Genomic DNA, 7,979 nt, shown 5'->3' with positions numbered 1-7,979 from the left:
TGTAGTAGTAATAGTAGTTATTAAGTGCTCACTATGTGCAGAGCATTGTTGTAAGCACAGGGAAAAAATGTAGATATGGGAATTAACCAGGATCCCTGGTCCTCCAGGAGCTAACAATCCAAGATTATTATAATAACATCAACTGTAGTACTGTGTTTATTATTTATAAAGGCAAAATTATCCCCAAATGCCCTGGATTTATGACATTCCATGTATATGGATATCTATGATTTGGATGACTTGAAGTTGTTTGATTTTGGCACATTTCTGGCCTTGTGTTTTGACTTCTCTTGCACCTTGGTTCTCCTCAGCGATCAGCCTTGGCTCCTCAGACTCGAGGGCTATCACTGACCCCTACCCCAGCACCATAAGGCCTCCTTAACTAATGAAAGCATGAGTTCCTCTCACCTTTTAGAACACTGAGAAGGTCACCTCTGTAGCTGAAAGCTATGACTTCTGTTAACTCTTGGTCTGCGTTGTCTCAAATGGAGTCTCAAATCCTGCTGCTCTTTTTATGTTTGTAGTCTGCTTTGTCATTTGTATTTCTGTTCACCCCTCCTTACGTGTCTTCCTCCAGCCCCCCTCGCCTCTCCTTTTCCTCTTTTTTCTTCTTTATTTGTAGTTTGTGAGCCCCTCAGGGGCCAGGGATCCTGTCTATATGTCAGTGGCAAAAAGCAAGGCCCCGAGACAGGCTACTTGAATCCTAGTACTGGTTTGGCTCCTGCCTTTGACCAGCTGTATCATACTTTGACCAGCTCACTTGGCACCTCTTGTTTTGTCTTCCTCATATGGCAGAAGGGATAATGATCCCTGTTGATCTATATCTACCTGAAAGTGAGGACCAAATGAGATGCCTGGTGGGAAAATTGTTTGGCTAATGAAAGAGACAAAGTCCAAGTGTCAAAATTATCCAAATTGAAAATAAAGACTGAAATGGGATATATTTCAGCCTTTCAGACCATTTTCAAAATCAATCTGAATGTCAAGTTTCTTGTGGGCTCCATTAGGATTTCTCTGGGCCACTTCTATGTCTATAAACATACACAATTACTCCTTCTTTGACCCATCTCACTGAGCTTAGGCAACCCAGCTTCTCTGTTGAAAGCAAACATTTTCATCATCTCACTCTGGTCTCTCTGGACGCAAAGCACTTAGCAAACCAAACAGGAAATAGGTTGAAGAGGTAGAGAGAGCTCCATTCACTTTAAAATGGTTTCTTGATTTTACTTGGACACATTACCCAGTGTCTCTTAGCTCCAGACATCAATACTGAATAATAATAAGAAGGAGAATTATGGTTCTTGTTAAGCACTTACTATGTGCTAAGCACTGTTCTAAGTACTGGGGTAGATACAAGTTAGCTTAAGCACAGTCCCTGTTTCACATAAGACTCACACTCTTAATCCCTGTTTTGCAGATGAGGTAAGTGAGACCCTGAGAAGTGAAGTGACTTACCTAAGGTCACACAGCAGATATGTGGCAGAGTTAGAATTAGAACCCATGACCTTCTGACACTCAGGCCCCTGCTCTATCCCCTAAGCCATGCTGCTTCTCTGCTTGTTTCCGAGGTAAGAGTTTTGGGATGTCCTTGGAACTCTATCAGTTGAGTTAGCTAAGCAAAAAGAAACTGGCTAAACAGGAAGGAAGTATTCCCATTTCTGAATAGACTGCAAGCTCCAAACAGTAAGCTGCTTTAGGGCAGAGAAAGTGTCTACTAACACTGTTGAATTGTCCTCTCTCAAGTGCTTTGCTCAGTGGTCTGCACACAGTAAGCTTTCAAAAAATGCCATTGATTGATAGAGTAAAACAAGCATAACAGAAAATCCTAGGATCCTAGGATCATTTCCAAATCTTTGGTCTGAATTTTTATTAACAGGATTCAGGGATCCTGACCCATGATCATTCTCTTCTGGAACTGAATTCATCCTCCAAACAGGACCCTGCTACCAACCTCCTTAAAACCTGATGTAAACTAGATTTCCTCAGGTAGATAAAATTCAGCTGTCAGATGAATTCAGATCTCTCATTCAACCCACATATTCAGTCCATCACTAAATCCTGTCAGTCCCACCTTCACAACATTGCTAAAATCCACTCTTTCCTCTCCATCCAAACTGCTACCTTGTTAATGTAATCACTCATCCTTGCTGACCTCCCAGTCTCCTGTCTCTCCCTACTCCAGTCCATACTTCATTTTGCTGCCTGGATCATTTTTCTATCAAAACGTTCAGGACATGCCACCCCACTCCTCAAAAAACTCCAGTAATTGCCTGTCCACCTCCGCATCAAACAAAAACTCCTTTAAAGCAGTCCACTACCTTGACCCCTCCTACCTCACCTTGCTACTGTCCTACCACAACCTAGCCCGCATGCTACACTCCTCTAATGCTAACAGTCTCACTTTACCTCGCTATTTCACCTTTCTCACCCATCTTACTTCTCACCTATCTCACTGCAGACCTCTAACCTGCATCCTGCCTCTGGCCTAGAAAGTCCTCCTCCTCAAATCCAACAGACAATTACCTTTCCCACCTTCAAAGCCTAACTGAAGGCATGTCTCCTCCAAGGCTTTCCCAGACTAAGTCCCCCTTTTCCTCTTCTTCCACTCTCTTCTGCACTGCCCTGACTTGCTGTCTTTTTCTTCCTTGCTCCCAGCCCCACAGTACTTATGTACATATCTGTAATATATTTGGATTGATGTCTATTTCCACCGCTCTAGTCTGTAAGTTCATTGTGGGCAGGGAATATGTCTGTTTATTGTTGTATTGTACTCTCCTGAGTGCTTAGTACAGTGCTCTGCAAATAGTAAGTGCTCAATGAATATGATTGAATGAGTGAATGAATGAATATGAAAGCCATCTCAGCTTTACCATCATTTGGTGTTCCACTGGCCATATCAAGTATCACAGTCTTGTCCCTGACCTAGAAAATATTAATGAAACTTTAGACAAATATCCATTCTGGATAAGGTAATGGCAGGGCTGTCAAGCTGGAGCAAATGACCTGGCATTACTACTTCTACATCTGGGATTCTTTGAGCAATGCGAATCTCTAATCTTCTCAAAATGTTTTATTCCCAAAATGCATTGCTCAGTGGAAAGAGCCCGGGCTTGGGAGTCAAAGGTCATGGGTTCGAATCCCTGCTCTGCCAATTTGTCAGCTGTGTGACTGTGGGCAAGTCACTTAACTTCTCTGTGCCTCAGTTACCTCATCTGTAAAATGGGCATTTAGACTGTGAGCCTCACGTGGGCAACCTGATGACCCTGTATCTACCCCAGCACTTAGAACAGTGCTCTGCACATAGTAAGCGCTTAACAAATACCAATATTGTTTGGGTAACCTTCCAGTCTCCCCTGCCTTTTGTCCCTGAGCCCCAGAGGCAGGGGATTGCGGGCGTGCAGGGACGGTTGGGAAATGGGGATCCTGGCAAAGCATGGACCAGTCCCTTCCTCTGACCTCAATGAAAGGACTCTGCGAAGATTATAGCTTTTGCTTCTTCGCCCAAGGAAACGTATTCACTTCTCGGAGCTGTGTCCGATTATCACCTGCAGGACTCGGGATTGGTGGTTTCCAAAGCAATGAGATTTCTGGACAAAGAGACAGGGACACAGAGAAGGAGGGAAAGAGAGAGAGGGAGAAAGAGAGAGTCCGGTAACGGCTATGCTATTGCTCATGTTCACCCCCATATCCCACCCCACTGAGTCCTTTCCCCCTGGGAAACTGCTATAGGTCATGTGTGGATGCGCGTGCATCATTTGGGGGTGGTGATCTCTGGCAAGGAGCCAGGAGATGGGCTGGGGTTCCAGGAGGCCCCCTCTGCTGATGGACATTCTTGCTAGAGAAAGAGTAGAATCCCCAAGAGCGGGACCCAGTAGGAGTCTGCTCTGCTCCGTAAGCTTCCCGACGGGACCATCCCCGACTCTCCCGGAGGCTCTCTCCAAGGATACATGCAGGAGATCCACTGACTCGACCCACCTGTTGGAGAGATGTCTTCCACCGCTGGGCTACCCCCGTCTGAGGCTGACACGCTCCCCCAGCGTGGCGGGCACCATGGCCCTTGACCTGGCCCAAGTGGCAGTGGAGTGAGGGAGATGCTCTTCACAGTATCTGGGGTTCTGGAGGCGTAGTGGGTCATATCGATCATACTGGAATTTTGCGGGAATGCCCATTGCAAGCTGAAATGATTTTGATTTCTCCATGTTGATGGATGGATGGATAATGAATGCCCTTGGATTATTATCCTCTGGGAAAGAGAAATCTAGCCTAGTCTTCCATAGGAACCAGATAGAATTCCTCAGAGATGTCGGGCTCTTCTCTCTCACTCTCTTTAATAATAATAATAATAATAATCATGGCATTTGTTAAGCGCTCACTATGTTCCAAGCACTGTTCTAAGTGCTGGGGTAGATGCAAGGTAATCGGGCTGTCCCACGTGGGGCTCACAGTCCTAATCCCCATTTTACAGATGAGGTAAATGAGGCACAGAGAAGTTGAGTGACTTGCCCAAGGTCACATAGCCGACAAGTGGCAGACCCTGAATTAGAACCCATGTCCTCTGACTCCTAAACCCGTGCTCCTTCCACTAAGCCACGCTACTTTTCTTTCTCTCTCTCTCTCCCTCTCTAACTCTCTCTCTGTGTCCCACCCCAACCCTTCCTCCCTTCACCAAGAAAGGCAGCTCTCCAATGTCCTGCCGCTTTCCTTGTGTCACCCACCGGAAGGAAAAGACACACGGGTTGTAAGATGCCTCTTTATGGATGCCACAGAGTCGCCCTGTTCTCAACATCCCACATTATTCGGGTAAAATGGGACTGGTCCATAAGATAAGTCTTTTGCCACTAGGTCCCCTACAGGGTAGCTTTCTTCCTTCAGGATGTCAGGGACTTTATTCGACTGCACGGGAGAGCAGAGGCAAGAAAACGTGTATCCCCAGAAAGTACAGCAGCAGCACAAGACGCGTTCTCTGCCCCAAAGACATTTGGACCATAATGAAATAATGAGGTGACAACCATCGAATTACGGTGGGAGAAGCAGCATGGCCTAGTGCTTTTTCCAATAAGCCATGCTGCTTCTCATAGCCACACCGCTTATCTCACTCTCTCTCTGTTCCTACCCAACCCTTCCATCCCTCACCTAGAAAGGCAGCTCTCCTTTCTTGGAGAAACAAAAATACACGGAGACCACAAGATTTCCGTAGCCACTTTTCCAAGATATTTTTGAACCTTGGCGTGGTGGGGAGGGGGTCGGGGGGCGGGGGGAAGAAAAATCCTCTTTAAGGTCAAACAGGGTCTGGAAAAGTCTTTGAATCTCAGAATCCCGTAGAACCTTTAAGCAGCGTGGTGTAGTGAGACAACCTGATTACCTTGTATCTACCTCAGCGCTAAGAACAGTGCTTGGCACATAAGAAGCATTCAACAAATACCATGATGAGTAATGATGATTATGTTTACTGGAAAGAGCACGGGCTTTGAAGTCAGAGGACAGAGGTACTAATCCCGGATCCTTGTCTGCTGGCAGATTTTGGCCAAGCCACCTAACTTTTCTGTGACTCAGTTACTTCATCTGTGAAACGGGGATTAAGGCTGCGAGGCCCATGTGGGACAACCTGACTACCTTGTATTTTACCCCAGCACTATAACTATGCACTTGGCACATAGCAAGTGCTTAACAAATAACATAATTATTATTATTATTATTATTAGGAAAAGACTTGGGGAGATCATCAGGGCTGACCCCCTACTTCTGGACAGGACAATAATGAAATGATCAAAGTGCCTATTCTTTTCTTCAGGAGGTCTTGGGTTAGAGAGCCTTTACCACTTCCTTGGCTGTTTTTGCCAGTGATTGAATGCTCTGTGTATTAAGGGGGTCCACCTGAATTTACGCTTGATTGATTTGAAGTTTGCTCCTTTCTGCAGGTCCTATTCATTCATTCATTCATTCATTCAATCAATCAATTGTATTTATTGAGTGCTTACTGTATGCAGGGCACCGTACTAAATGCTTGGAATGTACAATTCAGCATGAGATAGAGACCATCCCTGCCCAAATACAGTCTAAAATGAGGAGACAAATAGTAAAACAAAACAAATAGTCAGGCATCAATACCATCAAAATAGATATATAGAATCGTAGATATATAGACATCTTTAATAAAACGAGTAGGGTAATAAATCATATATACAAATATACAAGTGCTGTGGGGAGGGGAATGGGGTAGAGCAGAGGGATGGAGTAGGAGGAATGCGGAGGGGAGGAGGGGCAGAGGAAAAGAGAGGACTCAGTCTGGGAAGGCCTCCTGGAGGAGGTGAGCTCTCAGTAGGACTTTGAAGAGGGAAAGAGAATTAGTTTGGTGGATGGGAGGAGAGAGGGCATTCCAGGTCAGTGGTAGGATGTGGGCCAGGGATCGACAGCGGGATAGGTGAGAAAGAGGCACAGTGAGGAGGTTAGCCACTGAGGAGCAGAGTGTACAGGGTTTGCTGTAGATGGAGAGAAGGAAGGTGAGGTAGGAGGGGACCAGGTGATGGAGAACTTTGAAACCAAGAGTGAGGAGTTTTTGCTTCATGTGAAGGTTAATAGGCAACCACTGGAGGTTTTTGAGGAGGGGAATGACATGCCCAGAGCGTTTCTGTAGAAAGATAATCCGGGTAGCAGAGCAACGTATAAACTGAAGCAGGGAGAGACAGGAGGATGGAAGATCAGAGAGGAGGCTGATGCAATAATCCAGACAGGATATTATGAGAGATTGTACTAACCAAGTAGCAGTTTGGATGGAGAGGAAAGGGTGGATCATGGTGATGCTGTGAAGGTGAGACCGGCAGGTTTTGGTAACTGATTGGATGTGTGGGGTGAATGAGAGAGCAGAGTCAAGGATGATACCAAGGTTGCGGGGTTGTGAGACAGGAGAGATGGTAGTGCCATCCACAGTGACGGAAAAGTCAGGGAGAGGACAGAGTTTGGTCGAGAGAGTCTTTTTTAGGATGGGGAGATATAGGCATGTTTGAAGGCAGAGGGGAAGAAGGCATTGTAGAGTGAGTGGTTCAAGATGAGAGTTAAGGAGGGGAGGAGGGAAGGAGCGTTAGTTTTTATAAGATGAACGGGAATGGAGTCTGAAGCGCAGGTGGACGGGGGTGGCCCTTGAGAAGAGGGAGCTCTCTGAAGATACTGCTGGGAAGGATGGGAAAGTAGAGAAGGGAGTTGAGAGTGGCGGGAGGGGGGGATGGAGAAAGGGAGGAGTGACTTTTGGGAGGTGAGACCTGATGATGTTAATTTTCCTAATGAAGTAGGTGGCCCAATCGATGGGGGTGAGCGATGGATGAGGGGGAGGAATGGGGGCCTGAGGAGGAAACTAAATGTCTGGATCAGTTGGCGGGGTTGATAGGCATGGGTGTCAATGAGGGAAGGAAATAGTTTTGCCTGGCAGAGGAGAGGGCAGAGTTAAGGCAGGAAAGGATAAATTTAAAGTGAACAAGGGTGGCTTGGTGCTTAGACCTTCACCAGCAGCGTTCAGCAGCTCGAGCATAAGACCAAAGGAGGCGGACAGGGAAGAGGTTTGGCAATCTCCCTTTTGTTCCCAGTCTTAGTGACAGCCCTACTATGCTGCAGTAACATAATCCTGTGCTATCTCCCAAACTAAGCTGAACTGCTTCTACTCATGAAATATTTCCTCTTCACTCTAAATCTGAGCATCTTCCTCAGCATGGGAATGCCACTGCCCGGGGATTCAGCCCAAAACAGACATCTAGGCTCAGCATCTTCAGCCTAATTTTGTTCACTTTCCAATTTCTAAAACAGGTCCAGCCCCTAATGAAACCATGGTTATACTCAGAATTGGAGCCAGATTTGCCCTTCAACAGATGTATATGATATTCTCATGTACAGCTCCTAGACAGGTCTCTTCTCAAATTATTACATTACAAAGACTCCTTTGGAAGGTAAAGAAGTTTCACTCAGCCATTCAGTAGTATTTATTAAGCATC

This window comes from Ornithorhynchus anatinus, unplaced genomic scaffold (assembly GCF_004115215.2).
Source record: "Ornithorhynchus anatinus isolate Pmale09 unplaced genomic scaffold, mOrnAna1.pri.v4 scaffold_80_arrow_ctg1, whole genome shotgun sequence".
NCBI lineage: Eukaryota > Metazoa > Chordata > Mammalia > Monotremata > Ornithorhynchidae > Ornithorhynchus > Ornithorhynchus anatinus.
This window is presented reverse-complemented; position numbering follows the sequence as displayed.